Source organism: Tachyglossus aculeatus, chromosome X1 (genome assembly GCF_015852505.1).
Source record: "Tachyglossus aculeatus isolate mTacAcu1 chromosome X1, mTacAcu1.pri, whole genome shotgun sequence".
Lineage (NCBI taxonomy): Eukaryota > Metazoa > Chordata > Mammalia > Monotremata > Tachyglossidae > Tachyglossus > Tachyglossus aculeatus.
The window spans coordinates 50,350,450-50,370,161 of record NC_052101.1 but is presented as its reverse complement, the minus strand read 5'-3'; the positions used below and the strand labels follow the sequence as shown (position 1 = coordinate 50,370,161).

Genomic DNA, 19,712 nt, shown 5'->3' with positions numbered 1-19,712 from the left:
TAATGTAGGTACAGGCGCTATTTCACGCAAAATGAGGAAGGACAATTTACCATGATCTCACAAAACCCCAAAACCCCAAAACCTCACATTTCTTAGAAACACAAAAACAACCCCCAAAGGTGTTTTGTTGCCTTACTTTCTCCTAATCCGAACCCTTTCAGACGTCATATGACAGCTCGGTCACTGCAACTGAAGATGCCACTTTACTCTTTCTGTAAACACCCATCACTACCCTCCCCCCGGCCACGGGCTCTTTAGAGAGGTTCTCTTAATTAGCTACTGCATTGCACTGGGTTTACAAATGAGTCATGGTTAGTGATGCTGGGCTAGAGGGCACAAACAGCAGCTGCTAGGGAGGGAGAGATTCAGTTTAACTGGTTGTTAGCCTAGTTTAAGTCAGGCTGCACCACGCAGTCCATTTTCCTTAGACTGAAAGGCCCAAGGAGTATTAGTAGTAATTGCATTTATAAAGACCTGACTTTGTGCAGAGCAATGTTCTCAGTGCTGGAAAAGGATAGAGAGGTGGTAATTAGACATTGTCCATGGCCCTCAAGGGGCTCACAGAATGAGAGTGCCAGATACATAAGGAGAGAAGAAACAAAGCACAGACGACAAATACGATCTTGTGTGGGATGGCGGAGGACTGGGTTGGTGGTGGTGAGTCTTGGGGCAGCTCAGGTGGGAAAATTTGCCTCCTAAATAGGAGGGGAAGAAGTTCCAAAGGCCTCAAGGAGTCCGAAGGAGTGTTTCCTCTCCCGCTTTGTGTTGTTTTTTTCCTTTTGTTTCCAGCACTTAAAATTTTCCTCTCACATTTGTCTCAAAACATTTCACTCACATTCTCCCAGTCCCCTGGTGAAGGTCAGTAGGCCTCACTCCCTACTTAATTTCACCTCAGAAAACCAAAAGGAAGAGCCAAGTGGAGATGAAGGTCCCGAAATGCCTCAAGGTGACAGGCCTTGAGTCATGGTGTCCCGATTTACTTCCCCCTGCATGCCAGGCTGCTCTGCTCTAATTTGAGGATACACATCCAGTTCTCAAGGGCAGCAGGGTTGCATTCTCACACAATGCCACGGTCAAGAAAACTCACACTGGTCTCCTCTTCCACCACTGTTTACTCATACTTGTACACAAGCAATTCTTTCCAGTATCACTGTCTGCATTGCATTCTCACACAACGCCACGGTCAAGAAAACTCACACTGGTCTCCTCTTCCACCACTGTTTACTCATATTTGTACACAAGCAATTCTTTCCAGTATCACCGTCTGCGTAGGTGGAGAAGGGTCCCCGATTCCTTTACGGCGTGCTCGCCAGTCTCCTGGTGAAAACACGCTCCTGGCAGAACCGAGCAGACCCTGTGAGCGTTTCTCTGATTGTCCTACGAGCGCCGTGAGGACTGGTTCCCCAGAGGCCTCCTCGATACTTCGCACCCCCACCCCTGCCTTGTGAGAGGCCGGCCTCTGCCGAGGATTGTCCTTAACTTCGGAGCGGGTCCCCGAGTGCCACCTGGGCCCTGCTCAGCTCTACCAATATGGCTAAGAGAGCCCTCCCTCCTGCAGGAGAATACCTGCTGAGCATTGCTTGGCCACAGCAGAGGTTGAGGGGCAGAGCAGTGGGGCAGGACCCTCCCCCCACAGGAAGAGGTGGTGATCCCCAGCCAGTCCTAGCCCTCAGGGGCAGGACAGAAGGAGGAGAGGGGTGTTGGGCTGCTCCTCATGTGTCGTGGGCTTCCCTAATCAGCACACTGTGGCAGGCTTCCCCATTGGCCCCGTCCGGCCTGGCCTAGAGCAGCAAATCTAAACTGGGTCAAGGAAGGGGGATCCACAGTTTGTCTAGAGAAACGAACAAGCAAAAATGCCAAAGATGTCTCTAGCAAGAACGCATGATCTCTGCAGGATGGGACACAGGGACTCAGTTCTAAATCCTGGCTGAAACCACCCAGCTGTGACTGGGAAGGTTCCCCCACCCCTGACCGGGCCTGACAGCTCTCCAGGTCTTCCCATAATAGTAGTAGTAGAGGTAATAGTGTTTATTAATCACTTAATATGTGCAGAACATTATACTAAGCGGTAGGAAAAAGTAAACAAGTGGGAATAAGACACGGCCCCTCAAGTGGCTCCGGGTCTATTAGGGAAGCAGCATGGCCTAATGGGTAGAGCCAAGGCCGGAGAGTCAGAAGGACCTGGGTTCTAATCCTGGCTCCGCTGCTTGTCTGATGTGTGCACTTGGGCAAGTCACTTTGCTTGTCTATGCCTCAGTTACCTCTTCTGTGAAATGGGGATTAAGACTGAGACCCATGTGGGACAGGGAAGGTGTCCAGCTTGATTAGCTTGTATCTATCCCGGCGCTCGACACGTAGTAAGTGCTTAATAACTACCATCACCATCAATGTGACTATAGAAGGTCTGGAAGAGGGCTGGGATAGACTGTAAGCTCATTATGGGCAGGGACCAGATCTACCAAATTTGTTGTACTCTCCCAAGTGCCAAGTACAGTGCTGTGCACACCGTAAGTGCTCAGTAAATGTAACTGGAGACAGACACATCAGGAGCAAGTCTGGTCTTGAGAGCCTGTGTGAAGGGATTTGTGTGCTAGTGGTTTGTGCAGTGCCACTGGCTCACTCCAGTTATGTTCCCACTTGGGAAGTGGTGCACAAGTCCGTTGGCGGGTGGCACATTGCAAAGCCCTCGCAAGAATTATATGCTCAGAATCTATTTGCAACTGAAGTATCCACAACAAGACACCAGAAGCTCCAGTTTAGCACTGTAAATTAGCAGCTGTTTGCTCAGGTAGCTGCTTCAGTAGTCACCGTGGGCTTCGCTGCCCACATCAGCCCGCTCTTTTTCAATATTCCTCCTGGGCCTGCCCACCTCATGGAATGCTCTAGATGTTTCTAACCACAGACTCTCCCCAAATCGCAGTAAGTGTGGGTCAGACGGGGTGGGCGCCTATTAACCACTTAATAGGTATAACCATCATTAAGTTTAGTTTCTGTGGACAGCAAAATGGCCAGCCTGTCCCTGACAGCCCCCTGTTCTACTGTAGCCTAAAGTCCACCTACTTCCCTAAACTCTGAATCCTCCCTGTAATGCTTTGAAACTGGCCCTTCAGATTAAACAGCTTCAGGAAGCAGCAAGTCTAGTGGAAAGATCACAGGCCTGGGTGTCAGAGGGTCTGGGTTCTAATCCCAAATGTGCCACTTGCCTGTAGTGTGATCTTTGACAAGACACTTTACTTTTCTGGGCTTCAGTTTCCTCATCGGTAAAATGGGGATTAAATATCTGTTATCCCTCTACTTAAAATGCTGAGCCCCATGAGGGGCAGGGACTATGTTCGACCTGATTATCTTGTATCTACCCCCGCACTAAATAGATTCTTGGCACCTAGTAAGTGCTTAACGAAAACCAGTAGCAGCTATGTCCAACATGTTAGTTCCCATCTATCAGTGTTTGTTGTGTCTGTTGAGCACTTTTGTGCAAAACAACGCTCAGTAAATACTATTGAATGAATGAGAGGGAGGGGAAGTCTCTGGGAGTTTATTTTTTCCTTAGTGCCTGAAAGGAGTTAGTGGCATTTCCTCCACTCTTCATATATACCTCAGTCTTCTGAGCTGTAAGCAATTGGATTTTACGTTCCACTTATTATATTCAGACAGTTCCCTTGTCGTCTTTCCTCTCCCCAGGGATTCCCTCCAAAAAGGAATTCTTTTCTCTCCTTTCCCTCTGCCTGATTAGAGTCTGGCGAAGTCTTCATCTCACACCATAGAGGTCTTTTAAAGCCCTTCTCTGAGTGCTTTTGTCCCCTAATCAAGAAGTTAAAGTCATTGAAACCTCTCTTAATAACCTTACTTCTCCCCATCACCCAATTCATTCATTCATTCATTCATTCAGTTGTATTTATTGAGCGCTTACTGTGTGCAGAGCACTGTACGAAGCACTTGGGAAGTACAAGTTGGCAACATATGGAGACGGTCCCTACCCGACAACGGGCTCACAGTCTAGAAGGGGGAGACAGACAACAAAACAAAACATGTGGACAGGTGTCAAGTCATCAGAATAAATAGAAGTAAAGCTAGATGCACATCATTAACAAAATAAATAGAATAGTAAATATGTACAAGTAAAATAGAGTAATAAATCTGTACAAATATATATACAGGTGCTGTAGGGAGGGGAAGGAGGTAGGGCTGGGGAGGAGGAGAGGAAAAAGGAGGCTCAGTCTGGGAAGGCCTCCTGGAGGAGGTGAGCTCTCAGTAGGGCTTTGAAGGGAGGAAGAGAGCTAGCTTGGCGGATGTGTGGAGGGGGGCATACCAGGCCAGGGGGAGGATGTGAGCCGGGGGTCGACGGCGGGACAGGCGAGAGCGAGGCACAGTGAGGAGGTTAGCGGCAGAGGAGCAGAGGGTGCGGGCTGGGCTGTAGAAGGAGAGAAGGGAGGTGAGGTAGGAGGGAGCGAGGTGATGGAGAGCCTTGAAGCTGAGAGTGAGGAGTTTTTGCTTGATTGCTGCGTAGGTTGACTGGTAGCCACTGGAGATTTTTGAGGAGGGGAGGAACATGCCCAGAGTGTTTCTGCACAAAGATGATCCGGGCAGCAGTGTGAAGTATAGACTGAAGTGGGGAGAGACAGGAGGATGGGAGATCAGAGAGGAGGCTGATGCAGTAATCCAGTCGGGATAGGATGAGAGCTTGAACCAGCAAGGTAGCGATTTGGATGGAGAGGAAAGGGCGGATCTTGGTGATGTTGCGGAGGTGAGACCGGCAGGTTTTGGTGACGGATTAGATGTGAGGGGTGAACGAGAGAGCGGAGTCGAGGATGACTCCAAGGTTGCTCGCTTGTGAGACCCAATAAGACAGGGACAGCATGGCTTAGTGGAAAGAGCACAGGCTTGGGAGTCAGAGGTCCTGGGTTCTAATCCCGGCTCCGCCACTTGTCAGCTGTGTGACTTTGGGCAAGACACTTCACTTCTCTAGGCCTCAGTTCCCTCATCTGTAAAATAAGGATTAAAACTGTGAGCCCCACGTGGGACAACCTGATTATCTTATATCTACCCCAGTGCTTAGAACAGTGCTTGACACAGAGTAAGCATTTAACAAATATCATCATCATCATTATTATTATTGTTTGTATAGCCACTCAAGGCCATCTGAAGCCTGGAGAAGGGAGTCCACAGTGCTGCTGAGCAGGGGAGAGGAGAGGAGAAGCACATTTGCTTGGAGATTGGGCCATAGACTGGGGCCTTGTGGAAGGGGTGAAGAATGGAAGGGGAAAATGCAGTTCAGCCATTCATGGGGAAGGGGACAGGAAGGAGGATCTCTGCCAGGACCAGGGTGGACAGGGAACTCCTGAGTAGCCAAGAGGACCACTGGGGAAAAGTACGCAGAGAGCCGGCCTGAGTTGAGCTTGGGAAACCCTGGCTCCTGATCCGGTCTGGAGGGAAATGTACAGGGTGGTAGCTGCCAACCACTTGAATTCTTCCTTGGGAAGGATATTATTAGGAGGAAGGGAGGGGATGGGGGGAAGAAGAGATGGTTCTGCAGGAACCAGGAATGCTGGGAAAAGTGGCCCAGAATGATAAAATCCTGAGGGTCAGCAGTGGCTTTTGGGTTGTCTGTGTCCTTCTGCAATTTGATTCTGAGTGCAAGTCATCCGTATCCCATGAAAGAATTAGGGGACGTCTGGAATAAGCGTGTGAAGGATCACCAGAACATGGCCCTTCTGACAGCCTTGTCTGGATCCTTGAACGCCAAGTGTCCCGTACTCTCACACTTCCCCTAAATCAGGAGCCACTCTGTCAAGTGAAGGGTTTAGGACCAGGAGTTGGGAGACCTGGGTTCTAATCTCAGCTCTCCTCCTGGCCTGCTTGGGCAAGTCACTTGACCTCTCTAGTCCTCGGCATCATCATCATCTGTAAAATGGGCGTGATACCCACTCTCCCTCTTACATCATGACACTTGTAAAGACCCAATTCCGACCAGATGATTTCTGAAATTGCTTATATCCCATGTACTCCTGCAGTCTAGTAGTAGTAGTGATAATAGTATTTGGGGAACACCTACTTGGGGCGCTGCACTGTTCTTAGGAAATACATAATAAAGAAGTGACCCATTCCTTGCCTACAAAGATATTACACCCTAATGGGCATGATAAACAAAACATATTTACAGAAGTCAAAATAAATAATTTAATGTATAACTGACTAGATCTGTAAGAGTGCTGAGGATGGTTATAAATAGGTTCATAACAATTAGGGTTGGCCGAAAGGGCGATGTGGCTTGGGGTGTTGGAAAATTATTTGGGAAACCATGTCAGGAGGTGGAGTTTCAGTAGGGTTTTGAATGTGATTAGAGATTTGGAAAAGGAGGGTGTTCCAAGTCAGGGTAAGAGCATGAACAAGTGATGGAGGTGGGATGGTCAAGAGGGGGAACGGCTCAAAGGTTGCCTTAGGAGAAGTAAAGAGCAAGTTGAGAAATAGCATGAGAGAGCAGATAAGTAAGGCAGGGCCAGGTGACGGAGAGCCTTGAAGCTGACTGTGAGGAGTTTTAGTTTGATGTAGGGAGACACGAGAAACCTCCCGATCGACCAGTCAGCAATATTTATGAAAAGATTACTGTGTGCAGAGCACTTAGCTAAGTGCTTGGGAGAGTCCAATAAAATGAATATGCCTGATCTCTGCCCTTATTTACAATATGCCAGAGGGAAAGTTGCATATAGGAGGAAGTAATACAGGGTATAAGGTGTATGCAAGTACTACACGGGGTTCTGAGTTCTTTAGTGCTTTGTGGGTAGTGTGTCCTGAAATGGGAGTTAATTGGGAAAGACCTGGAGGAGATGGGATTTCAGAAGGGCTTTGCTGAGGGGAAAGCTGGGGTCTTTTGGTTGGTTGGGGGAGGGTGTGAGCAAGTAGTCTGCAGTGGGGAAGAAATAGATTAGCTTGAGGGAACGAAAAATGTAAGCTGGGAAAAGAGTGCATAAGTAGGAGGAAGAGAGCCAATTGAGTGCCTTAAAGCCAGGAAACCCAAAAGCTGGAATCCCCCCCACGTGCCTGCTTTCTTCCAAAACAAATATGTGTAGAGGTTGCCGTTGAATGAGGGTCATGGGCTCGGATCTCCTTCCACCAGAATCTCTGCCCCATGCCCCCCAGGGTAGCCGACTAGGAGGACATTTATTTGTAAAGCGTCTGGAAAGTCTTCGAAGAAAGAGTGTGGTTCCTGATGCTTTTTATGGACATTTGCAGAAACTGGCCTTGTGCCAGCAAAATGCGGCAGTGGAAGGCAAAATGCAAGAGAGCCCCGAGGAGGGAAGGTATCGTGTGTTAGCTTTGTCGCCTAAGCTTCTGAACAAACTCCATTTTGCCCCTCAGTCGAAATGAAGCAAATTTGGGGGAGTTGATGATTTTCAGCGTACTTAACCTTTTATTGATCCCATGGCTTTCTATGGTAAAAGCGTAGGGGGTCAGAATTCCATAAAATAGTGAGGCGAGCTGAAGAGGAAGAGGATCAGGAGCCTCTGGAAACAAGGGAGCACTCTGTGGAGCAGGGATGTTGGTTTATCCTTGGTGCCTTCCTTTCATAATAAGGAGGGTATTTGTTAAGTGCTTACTATGTGCCAGGCACTGTAGAGAAGCAGAGTGGCTCAATGGAAAGAGCAGGGGCTGTGGAGTCAGAGGTCATGGGTTCGAATCCCGACTCCACCACTTGTCAGCTGTGTGACTTTAGGCAAGTCACTTTGCTTCTCTGGGCCTCAGTGACCCTCACCTGTAAAATGGGGATTAAGACTGTGAGCCCCACGGGGGACAACCTGATCACTTTGTAACCTCCCCAGCACTTAGAACAGTGCTTTGCACATAGTAAGTGCTTAACAAATGCCATCATCATTATTATTATTATTATTATTACTAAGCCCTGGGGTGGAAACAAGCAAATCGAGTTGGACACAGTTCCAGTCCCATGTGGGGCTCACAGTCTCAATCTCCATTTTACAGAGCAAGTGAAGTGACCTTCCCAAGGTCACACAGCAGACAAGGGTAGAAGCAGAATTAGAACCCATGACCTTCTGACTCCTAGGCCATGCTGCTTCTCCAGGTTGATCCCTCAGGCCCACCTTGTTGACCCACGTGTAGTTGGGAAACCTATCTAGGAACACCCTTTCGAGTTCCACAACCGTAATTTCAACCTGGGACTCAGATGACTCCAGTGATTCTCCACAAGCCACAGCTGCCTGTAGTTTAGGCTGTTCATTCACTGGACACCTCAGGGCCCGCTTGGGCTCGGCTCTGAACCGGCAGGCGGGACATCGTTGGAGCCGTTGGCCGCCGCCGACCCCTAGAAGGGTCAAAATGTTTCACGTTCAGGGCCACTCACCTCTGAGAGTAAATGGGCCTTGTCTGGGAGGACTGAAAACTTGAGACTTTTCCAACCTCAAAATGGTCTGGCTTCTTCCTCTTCTGGGATTTTCTGTTTCACAGGCAGGTCAAATCTTCCCAGACATCCTGGCGACGCAAGGAAGAGATGTGTCAGTATGGAGGGTTTGGGGAGCAACTGGGTGGGCGGGACCCTGGTCGGGCCTGCAGAGCCGGGCATTTGCCCCATGGGCGTTCCTCTGCAGTGACCGAAGTACTTCCCTGAGCGGAGAGAAGGTGGGACTTCGATCGGTCTCCCCTCCCAACTTGCTGGGTCACCTTGAATGAGCTTCTTCACTGTCCTCGGCCTCAGCTTGCCTCTCTGACAAATGGGGAGAATACCTGCCTGCCCCACTTTCTTCCCAGAGAGCAAGAGCCTGGGTGCAGGTGCTAGCACTCAATGAATGCCAGCAATTGATTGATTAAGTGGAAGTGGTGATGTGCAAACTCAGGGGTTTTTTGTGTCCCCTTGTTGCTTTTCTCAGGGAGAGCTGCCTTTTCTAAGCAACTGCCTGTGACATTTCTAATTAAGACATTACCAGGCCTTCCGCCTTTGCATAACTGTAACAAAGCTGAGCACCTGCTAAAGTGTTAGACCAGAGGACCTCCATGAGGGCCAAACTACCTGGAGAGGAATCGGGGATTTTAGATGCTTCTGGTGATGCGTCGTGGGCACCACTGTTTCTATCAGCTCTGTTGTATTAATTGTACGTAGGACAGGTGCTTAGTACAGGTCTCTGCACACAGCACTCAATAAATGATTGATTGATTGCTTGATGGGCTCCTGCCTCTGCCAGAGAATCTGGTGAGGCTTCACTAGTGAGTTATGTTTATAAAAGACAAGAGAAGCAAAGGTGTAAAGTGCAGTGTTATTTCGGGGTGGGGTGATGTGGGGTGCTGGGTTGCTTTCCTGGGGCGTGGAGTTTGGCCAGAAAGGAATTTGGGGGGCATTCCTGAGTCTCCCTTACAATAGTAAGACTCTGGGGAGGCATTACTGCATGTTGTTTTTATTGAAACTGCCATGAACACGGAGGAGGAAAGGGACCGGGGAGTAACAAATGGAAGTTCTGTAAAAACACTCTCTCCAAATCTTTTTCCATAAAAGTACCGAGATCCCATAAAGCAGTTTTACAATCTCCCGCTCAGTGTAGATCTATTTAGGCAGGAGAGAAGCTTGTCCGTCTGAACTGACATGGAATAAGCTGAAAGACAAAAATTGCCATATAAACATGGACTCAAATCCAAGTGGAGAGACCCCCCTGAAGCAGAATCAGTCCAACTGGATTCAAGAACTTCAGCCTCCCCAAAGACACTTCTGTCTGTCAGTCTGGTGAAACATAACCATCTCCAGACTTGCTCAGATGAGTCTATGGGGTTGGTCTTTTTCCTTTCCTCTCTCTGGCAAGCGATTCGACGGAGGGGTGGCCAGGCCTTCCTTCCTGGAGGAGACATGAGCGACCTGTAACCTTTCTTTTTCTCCTCCTCTGCCCCTCTCACTCCACCCCTCTCTCCACCCTGTCTCTTGCCCTAACTCTTGCTCCGAGCCCCTCTCGCTCGCTCCAATGTGCTCTCCATGTCACATACTTGCTCTCCTATGCTACATCATGTGCTCACTCCATGCCTTTCACACTCCACACCTCACTCCTGCTCAAGATTTCACCCCAGTCACACATTCACACCTAGTCTTTTGCTCCCACCTTCTGCCTTCTCCCCCCACCCTCTTTTAAAGGTGCTGTTTCCCTCAGGAATGAGTAATGTTATCAATTAAGCACAGCACAGTCTTTCTTGTCAGCTGTAACTTGTATAAACTCTCAGCCAGCAGGCCTGCGTAAAGGAGTCCCTTCCTGCTCCTTCCTCCCTCCCCCACCATCTCACAGCCTGGCCCTCCTCCATCTCAACATCTCAATCAAATGGCAATTTTACTACAAAGGAGACGGTTTGCCTTAATTAAAGCCCTGTGGCTGTCCACTTACAAAGTGCAGAATGCCCACGAGGCTGCACTTCAAACGGAACTGGGAGGGAGCAGGCCTGAGATTCACAGTGTAAGGAAATGGGTGATTGGAGGCACACTGACTGCTGTTTCCAGTTGATGTTCCTGTTTACTGTTACCACGTGGACATTATTAGCCTAGGTTATTCATTATTAACTTGCATTTCCTGAGCCTGTTGATCTTTGTGTTGACTCTGGCAGAAGTTATTTCTCCTTTGAACAATGGATGCTGTCAGACTCTTGCCTCCTTGTCCTGGATATGAAATTTAGGTGGTGGCTTAATTATAGCATTTATTAAAGACTTATTATATACCAAGCACTGTGGTGAATGATAGGGTACAGTCAAGATAATCAAATGAGATAAAGTCCCTATCCCCACCGTGGCACCCAATCTAAGAGGGAGAGGAAGCAGGAATCGAATCCCCATTTTACAGATGAGGAGACTGAGGCCCAGAAAGGGCCCAAGATCACACAGTTTAGCTGGGAGTAAAACCTGTTCTTTCCACTCAGTTGTGCTGCATAATTGTAATAATAATGGTATTTGTTAAATGCTTACTATCTGCCAAGAACAGTACTAAGTACTGGGGAAAATACAAGAATAATCAGGTCCCAAATGAGGCTTACAGTCCAAGTAGAAGAGATAACAGGTATTGAATCCCCATTTGCCGGTGAGGTAATTGAGGCACGTAGAACTGACCTGCCCACGGTCAAGCAACAGGAAAGTGGCAGAGCCGGAATTAGAACTCAGGTCCTCTGGTCCCCCAAACCGTGCTTTTTCCACTGGACAACACTGTTTCTCTGGCTGTTAGGCTGCTTGATTGACTAGCTGTTTCGTTTAACATCTCATCTTCAAGATGACACTTCAAGATCATCATTTAGAAGCATTGCTCAATACACATCCCTTGTTCCTCAAAATCCTCCTTGGTCATTTCCGTCTGCTTGAAGCCCCTGCTCACTCCTCTTTAGCTTTAAGGCTTTTAACTTTTTCCCCATGTCACATTTTGGGTTTTCACCTGCTACACACCATTTTGTTTGCTTCATTCCTACCAAGCGCACTGCTAAATGTACCTCACTCTCAACTCCCCTTCCTTCAATCTGTTCAATCTGTTCTCCCTTCTTGGAACTTCCTGCTCCCCTAAATCTGGCTGCCCACAGACCTCTCCAAATTCAAAGCCCTCCTAAAATCCCATCTCTTCCAACAAGTCTTCCTTGAATAATTCCAAACTCCCAAGTTCTATCTTCCCAGCAGCCACTTCTAACACCTCTGTATTTGTTTTCTCCCTTTCTCAGTGTAGAGGATCTAGGTGTAATCAATTGTATGGCCAACCACTTAGTTTGATTACTCTATTCGTAAATATTTTTGTCAGTCTCCCCTGCTAGAATCTAAGTTCACAATGGTCAGGGAACATATCTCTTGCTTCTTTGGAACTATCTCAATGGGCTTAATACAGGGTGCAGTGTTCCAAGTGGGCACTCTGTGCATTCCATTACTACCACCACCGCAGCGTGATTCGGTGGAAAGAGCACGGGCTTTGGAGTCAGAGGTCGTGGGTTCAAATGCCGGCTCCGCCAATTGCCAGCTGTGTGACTTTGGGCAAGTCACTTAACTTCTCTGTGCCTCAGTTACCTCATCTGTAAAATGGGGATGAAGACTGTGAGCCCCACGTGGGACAACCTGATCACCTTGTATCCCCCCAGCGCTTAGAACAGTGCTTTGCACAGAGTAAGCACTTAACAGATACCATCATTATTATTATTATTATGGGGGTTAAGACTGTGAGCCCCCTGTGGGATAACCTGATCACCTTGTTAGCTCCCCAGTGCTTAGAATACTGCTTTGCACATAGTAAGCGCTTAATAAATGCTATTATTATTATTATTAGTAGTAGTAGTAGTACTCCTTCCATGCTGTGGGGACGAGACCCTGTTCTTCTGAGCAAGGAGGCTTTGGATCAGAGGCAGTAATAATAACAGTAATAATTATGGTATCTGTTAAGCGTGTACTCTGTGCCAAGCACTGTTCTAAGCACTGGGGTAGATACAAGGTCATCAGGTTGTCCCATGCGAGGCTCACAGTCTTAATCTCCATTTTACAGATGAGGTAACAGAGGCACAGAGAAGTGAAATGACTTGTGACACAGCTGACAAGTGGTGGAGCCGGGATTAGAACCCATGACCTCTGACTCCAAAGCCCAGACCCTTTCCACTAAGCCACGCTGCTTCAGCAGAAATGTTGTCTGAGGCAGGCCCAGGCCAGGGGAGTGGGCCGACTAGCTCAGTGAGCTGGGTTGAAGAAGAGGAATAAACCTCTCTGGTGTAGAATTGAAGGCATTGTAGCCAAGGGGCAGGGAGTGCAAGGAGCTTTAATTTGGGAATTGCATCTCTGTGCCTTGCCATCAGTCTGGAGTCCCAGGATTTAGCCCCTTTCCTCCACCAGGCCCGGTGGCCCCTTTGTCCAAGCTGGGCTCAGACCTCTCCACTCCCTCCCCCCACAACCCCAGCCCCTGGGCACTGATCACACCCACATCCCGTTGGCTCACATTGGCTCCTATTTGCTCTCTCCTCACTCCATCTACCTCTGTAGCTGCTGTTACCTTGGTCCGCATTTGTATTTTGGGGTCATCCCGCCTGGGTTCATCTCGTTCCTCTTTCCTAGTGTAGAGCGGTGTTTTCTACTTCGGCAGAAATCCCTGACTGGACCCATTCCACTACTCCACACCGAGGGGTTCCGCTCGCTTGCTCATTCAGTCACGTATCCTGGGCACCGCTACTGGATTCTAGTTCCTTAGGAACATATGATAAAAGTAGATGTTATTAATGCCTTGAGGGGCTTCTGCTCCAATGGGAGCACGAGGAAGAGTTTAGCTAGAACCAGAGCCTGCAACAACAGACAGATGAGTGATCCTGGAAGGCCTATGGAGACACACCAGGTCCGTCCAGAACTTGTATGGAAAGGTCTGTCTTCACCCCTTCCTGCTTGCGAGGAACATAGATTCCAGAGCGTGCCTTCTGTGAGCAACAGCTTTCTATTTGATTTCTAAATCTGCAAGCAAGCAGAATGCCTGCTGCATTTAAGATACCAAAATGCTAGAAGAATCCCAACAGCTGAGTCAGTGGGTTTAAGTCGCATCCTTCGTCCTGTTCCCCCCTCTCCTGTTTAGAGTTGGTTGGGTTCAGCAAAGTGGGAATCCAAGAGCAGGCCCTTCTCTGGAACCTCCCCCGCCCGCCCCTGGTCTTCACCACAGAGCCTGAGGAAGGGAGGAGCCGTAGGAAGTCTTGGAGAAGCAGCATGCCCTAGGGGCCTGGGAATCAGAAGGATCTAGGTTCTAATCCTGGCTCTGCCACTTGTCTATTGTGTGACTTTGAGCAAGTCACTTCCTTTCTCTGGGCCTCAGTTACCTCATCTGTAAAATGGGGATTAAGACTTTGAGCCGCATGTGGGACATGGACTGTGTTCAACCTGATTAGCTTGTATCTACCTCAGTACTTAGTACAGTGCCTGGCACACAGTAAGCCCTAAAAAAAACCATTAAAAAAGGGGGGAGCAAGTGGTCAGTTGATCAATCAGTGATATTTATCAAACACTTACAGTGTATATAGCACCGTATTAAGTGTTTGGAATAGTACAACAGAGTTGGGAGATGTATTCCCTGCCCACAGGAGCTTACAGTATAGAGTGGGAGACATTGATGTAAGTAAATAAATTACGGATATGTGCAGAAGTCCTGTGGGGCTGCGGTGTGGTGAATACCAAATGCTTAATGGGCACAGATCCAAGTGCATGGGTGACACAGAAGGGAGAGGGAATAGGAGAGAGGAGAGCTAGTCAGGGAAGGCCTCTTGGAGGAGATGTTACTTTAATATGGATTTGAAGGTGGGGAGAGTGATTGTCAGATACAAAGTGTGAAGGAGTTCCAGGACTTTGGGCAAGTCACTTAACTTCTCTGTGCCTCAGTTACCTCATCTGTAAAATGGGGATGAAGACTGTGAGCCCCCCATTGGACAACCTGGTCACCTTGTAACCTCCCCAGCGCTTAGAACAGTGCTTTGCACATAGTAAGCGCTTAATAAATGCCATTATTATAATTATTATTATTATAAATGCCATTATATATGGAAGACATCGGCAAAGGATCAGTGGGGAGAAAGACAAGATTGAGGTTGGCTTTATTAGAAACCGAGGGGTGAATTGATTGAATGCTTAAAAGTTGAAGGCAAGAGGATACCGTTTGCTGAGGTGGATGGGCAATCATAGGAGGTTCTTGAGGAGTGGGGAGAGTGATGAATATGAATGTCAAGGGTTGGCTCTTCTGCTAGATTGCAAGTCTAAGAAGGTAGGGATTATGTCTTCTAAATCTTTTGTGCCCTTCCAAGCACTTAGTATGGCACTCTCCACACAGTAAGTGCTCAATAAATACTGTTGATGTCGGTGATGGGAATGATGATGTGAGCCCCATGTGGACCAAAGGTTGCATCTGGTTTTCATCCTTGATTATTTACCCCACCCCAGTGCTTGGGCTTTGTTCTCAGTAGGCATTTAATAAGTACTACTGGTTGAATGAAGGGTCCTTATAAGGAACTGAGATCAGATGATTCCCAATCTACATCTCCAGCTCTGACCTCTCTCCTCTGCAGTCTCATTTTCTTCCTGCCTTTAAGACAGCTCTACCTGGATGTTCTGCTAACGCATCAAACTAAACATGTCCAAAACAGAACTCCTCATCTTCCCACCCAAACTCTGTCCTCCCTATGATTTTCCCATCACTGTAAACAGCACCACTATCCTCCCTGTCACACAAGTCTGGAACCTTGGCATTATCCTTCTGCAACACCCTGACTTGCTCCCTTTGCTCTTCCCCCCTCCCAGCCCCAAAGCATTTATGTGCATATCTGTCATTTTATTTATTTGTATTGATGTCTGTCTCCCCCACTCTAGACTGTGAGCTCATTTTGGGCAGGGAGTGTCACTGTTCATAGTTGTACTTTCCCAAGAGCTCAGTACAGTGCTCTGCACATAGTAAGCGCTAAATAAATACGATTGAATGAATGAATGAATGCTGATTACTGCACCAGCCTCCTCTCTGATCTCCCATCCTCCTGTCTCTCCCCGCTTCAGTCTATACTTCAGTCTGCTGCACGGATTTTCTTTGTACAGAAATGCTCTGGGCATGTTACTGCCCTCCTCAAAAATCTCCAGTGGCTGCCTGTCAACCTAGGAATCAAGCAAAAACTCCGCATTCTCGGCTTCAAGGCTCTCCAACACCTCGCCCCCTCCTACCTCACCTCCCTTCTCTCCTTCTACAGCCCAGCCCGCACCCTCTGCTCCTCTGCCGCTAACCTCCTCACTGTGCCTCATTCTCGCCTGTCCCGCCATCGACCCCCGGCCCACGTCCTCCCCCTGGCCTGGAATGTCCTCCCTCCGCACATCCGCCAAGCTGGCTCTCTTCCTCCCTTCAAAGCCCTACTGAGAGCTCACCTCCTCCAGGAGGCCTTCCCAGACTGAGCCCCCTTTTTCCTCTCCTCCTCCCCATCCCCCCGACCCTACCACCTTCCCCTCCCCACAGCACTTATATATATTTTTACAGATTTATCTGTATTTTACTTGTACATATTTACCATTCTATTTATTTTGTTAATGATGTGCATGCAGCTATAATTCTATTTGTTCTGACGATTTTGACACCTGCCTACATGTTTTGTTTTTTTGTCTGTCTCCCCCTTCTAGACTGTGAGCCCAATGTTGGGTAGGGACCGTCTCTATATGTTGCCGACTTGTACTTCCCAAGCGCTTAGTACAGTGCTCTGCACACAGTAAGCGCTCAATAAATACGATTGAATGAATGAATCCCTCAACTCATCTCTCGCATTCAACCCACGTTTTCAATCTGTCACCAAATCCCATTGGTTCTAGCTTCAGAACATTGCTAAAAATCCTTGTTTTTCTTTCCATCCAAAACTGTTACTGTGCTGATCCAAGCACCAGCCTCCTCACTGACCCCCCTATCTCCTGTCTCCCCACTCCAGTCCATATTCACTCTGCTGCCTGAATCATTGGTCTAAAAAACCTTTCAGTCCATGTTTCCTCACTCATCAAGAACTCCAGCGATCTGTCTCTGCCTCAAACAGGTATTCCTTCCATTGGCTTTAAAGCACTGAGTTACCTTGCCCCCTCCTATCTTACTTTGCTGATTTCCTGAGAAAACCCAGCCTGCTCACTTTGCTCTTCTAATGCCAACCTATTCACTGTACCTCGATCTCACCTATCTCTCCACTGACCCGTTGCCCACATTCTCCCTCTTGTCTAGAATTCCCTTCCCCTGCATTTATGCCAAATGACCACTCTCTCCACCGTCAAAGCCTTATTCAAATCACATCTCCTCCCAGAGGCCTTCCTCTTGGAAAAGGAAGTAGCATGGCCTAGTGGAAAGAGCATGAGCCTGGGAGTAAGAGGATCTGGGTTCTAACCCAGGCTCCACTGCTTACCTGCTGTGTGACTTTGGGCAAGTCACTTCATTCATTCATTCAATCGTATTTATTGAGTGCTTACTATGTGCAGAGCACCGTACTAAGCACTTGGGAAGTACAAATCGGCAGCATATAGAGACGGTCCCTACCCAACAATGGGCTTACAGTCTAGAAGGGGGGGACAGGTGACAAAACAAGTACTCTGTGCCTCAGTTCCCTCATCTGGGACCTGATTGTTTTGTATCTACCCCACTGCTATAGTACAGTACTTGGCACCTAGTAAGCCTTAAGAAATATGACAGTATTGTTCCCCAACTACACCCTCATTTCCCTTACTCCCTCTCATTTCTGTGTCACCCTTGCGCTTGGATCTGTACCCTTCAAGCACTTTATATTCACTTCACCCTCAACCCCACAGCACTTTTATACAGAGCCCAACTTTATTTTAATGCCTGTCTTTTCCTCTAGACTGTAAGCTCCTTGTGGGCAGGGAACACATCTACCAATTTCATTATATTGCACTCTCCCAAGCACTGGTTCAGTGCTCTGCACACAGTAAGAAATCAATCAATCAATGGTATTTATAATATGCAGAGCACTGTACTAAACTCTTGGGAGAGTGTAGAACAACAGAGTTAGCGGACATGTTCTCTGCCCACAAGAAGCTCAATACATACTGTTGATTGATTGATAAGAGATGTAGGTAGAGTGGGATAGATTCAAGCAGCTCTCCCCATCCTCAGAGCCCTCCTAGAATCCCACCTTCTCCAGAATGCCTTTCCCAATTCATTTCCAACAACCCAAGTTATATCAAGTCAAAAGCCAATCCCTAAAGCAAATACTGATGGGCTTCCAGTTTCAGCATTTAGGTATAGTCAATTCGCCCAATTTCTGCATATTTGCTCAATGGCCTATCTGCTCGTACTGCTCCCACTGTTTGTAAATATTTTTATGATTTTAAGCTCAGCAGGGACTGGGGTCCAGCGCTTAGAACAGTGCTTGGCACATAGTAAGCGCTTAACAACTATAAATACCATTATTAATGGGCCTGGACTTTCCCAAGCACTTAGTCCAGTGCATCCCACTCCAATCAATATCCTCTGGGTGCGAGGTGGGCCTGAGGCCTCAGGATGGACTAGTCAACGAGGGGAAATAGCCGAAACGGATGTCACAGTAGTACGGGGTCAAGGTGAGTGTGAACCGAGGACTTGTGAAAATGCGGTTCAGACCCCAGCAAGGGGAGCAGGTAGAGGAGCGGTGAGCATGGTGGGGTCTGAATGTGGGCTACTGTGTCTGTTGTCCACTGAACCCCCATCCAGAAATATTTTTCAATTAATTAGTGGTGTTTGTTGAGTGCTTACTGTGGGTTGAGCACTCTACTGTACTTCCTGCTCCCAAGGAATCTACAGTCTAGGTCCAATCCTGACCTGGCTGGGATTGGAGCTTTGGTTTTGAATATTTTTCCTCTCCCCAAGCCCCACACCCCTGCTGCCTTGGGCAAGGCACCAAGGTCAGTCATTCCTTGGTGTGAGCAGCCTGGGGTGGGCCACTGTCAACGCTGCTCCCGGCTCAGCACGGACAGGTTTGGATGGAAGTACTTAACCTTCAGCTGAGTGACCTCCTCTGTGTGTGTGTTTGTTTGTAAAACACAAATCCAGGGTCTGCAAAATAGAGTCCTCCCCTCACCACCTCTCCACCTCCCCAATTCAGACATTCCCTTGGAAAGGCAAAGTTCCCACTGGGGGAAGACCAAAATGCCATTCTTTGTCCCACAGGCTCTTCTGTCTCACTGCCAGCCTCTCCCCCACATCCTGCCTCTGGCCTGGGATGCCCTCCCCCTTCATCTCCAACCTACAGTTGCTCTCCCTACCTTCAAACCCTTATTGAAGGCACGTCTCCTCCAAGAGGCCTTCCCTGACAAAGCCCTCCTTGCCCTTCTGCATCACCCTGATAGATTCCCTTTATTCATCCCCATCTCCCAGATATGTACATATCTATAACCTTATATTAATGTCCATCTCCCCCTCTAGACTATAAGCTTGTTGTGGGCAGGTAATGCGTCTGTTATATTGTTATATTGTACTCTCCTATGCGCTTAGTACAGTGCTCTGATAGAGTAACTGCTCAATTAATAAGATTGACTGACTGGCTGCTCCTAGGAAGACTCTTGCGTAAAACAAAGCCAAGGTGCTGATTAAACCATGATGTGTCTATCTCTCTTTGTGGCAGAGGGAAGGGATGGGCTGGAAAGGAGCAACATTTGATTAGTTCCCAAAGCCCCAGAAAGGTGACACATTGGGTGAATGCTAAAGACCATCTTCCACGTGCTTCAAGGGAAGCAATGTCCTTGTGCTTCTTGATAATTGTACAGCCAAAGGGGTAACTTGGTATTCCACAGATTAACTTTCCAATTGTCATTTGCTCTTAAAGTCCATTTTTTCCAAAACCCAATTATTGCCATCAACAGCTAGGACCTCGGCGCTGGGCTCCGGGCCCCAGACCCACCCTCATCACGTCCCCACCTGCCCCCGGAGCCACCTCTGTCGAGCACGGGCTTTGGAGTCAGAGGTTGTGGGTTCAAATCCCGGCTCTGCCACTTGTCAGCTGTGCGACTTTGGGCAAGTCACTTCACTTCTCTGGGCCTCAGTTCCCTCACCTGTAAAATGGGGACGAAGAGTGTGAGTCCCACGTGGGACAACCTGATTACCTTGTATCTACCCCAGCGCTTAGAACAGTGCTTTGCACGTAGTAAGCGCTTAACGAATACCAACATTATTATTATTATTATTATTATTTATCGCCCCCCGGCCCCCAGATCCACCCTTGTCGTGCCCTGACCTACCCCTGGAACTCCACCAATCCCA

The 19,712-nt window shown here is 48.1% G+C and overlaps 1 protein-coding gene across 4 annotated transcripts in view; it reads left to right on the top strand.

Moving 5' to 3' along the window:
* The window catches only part of LOC119950012 (core histone macro-H2A.1), a 111,431-nt gene that overhangs the window by 28,718 nt on the left and 63,001 nt on the right, over nucleotides 1-19,712 (top strand). The gene's annotated exons all lie outside the window — the stretch shown is intronic.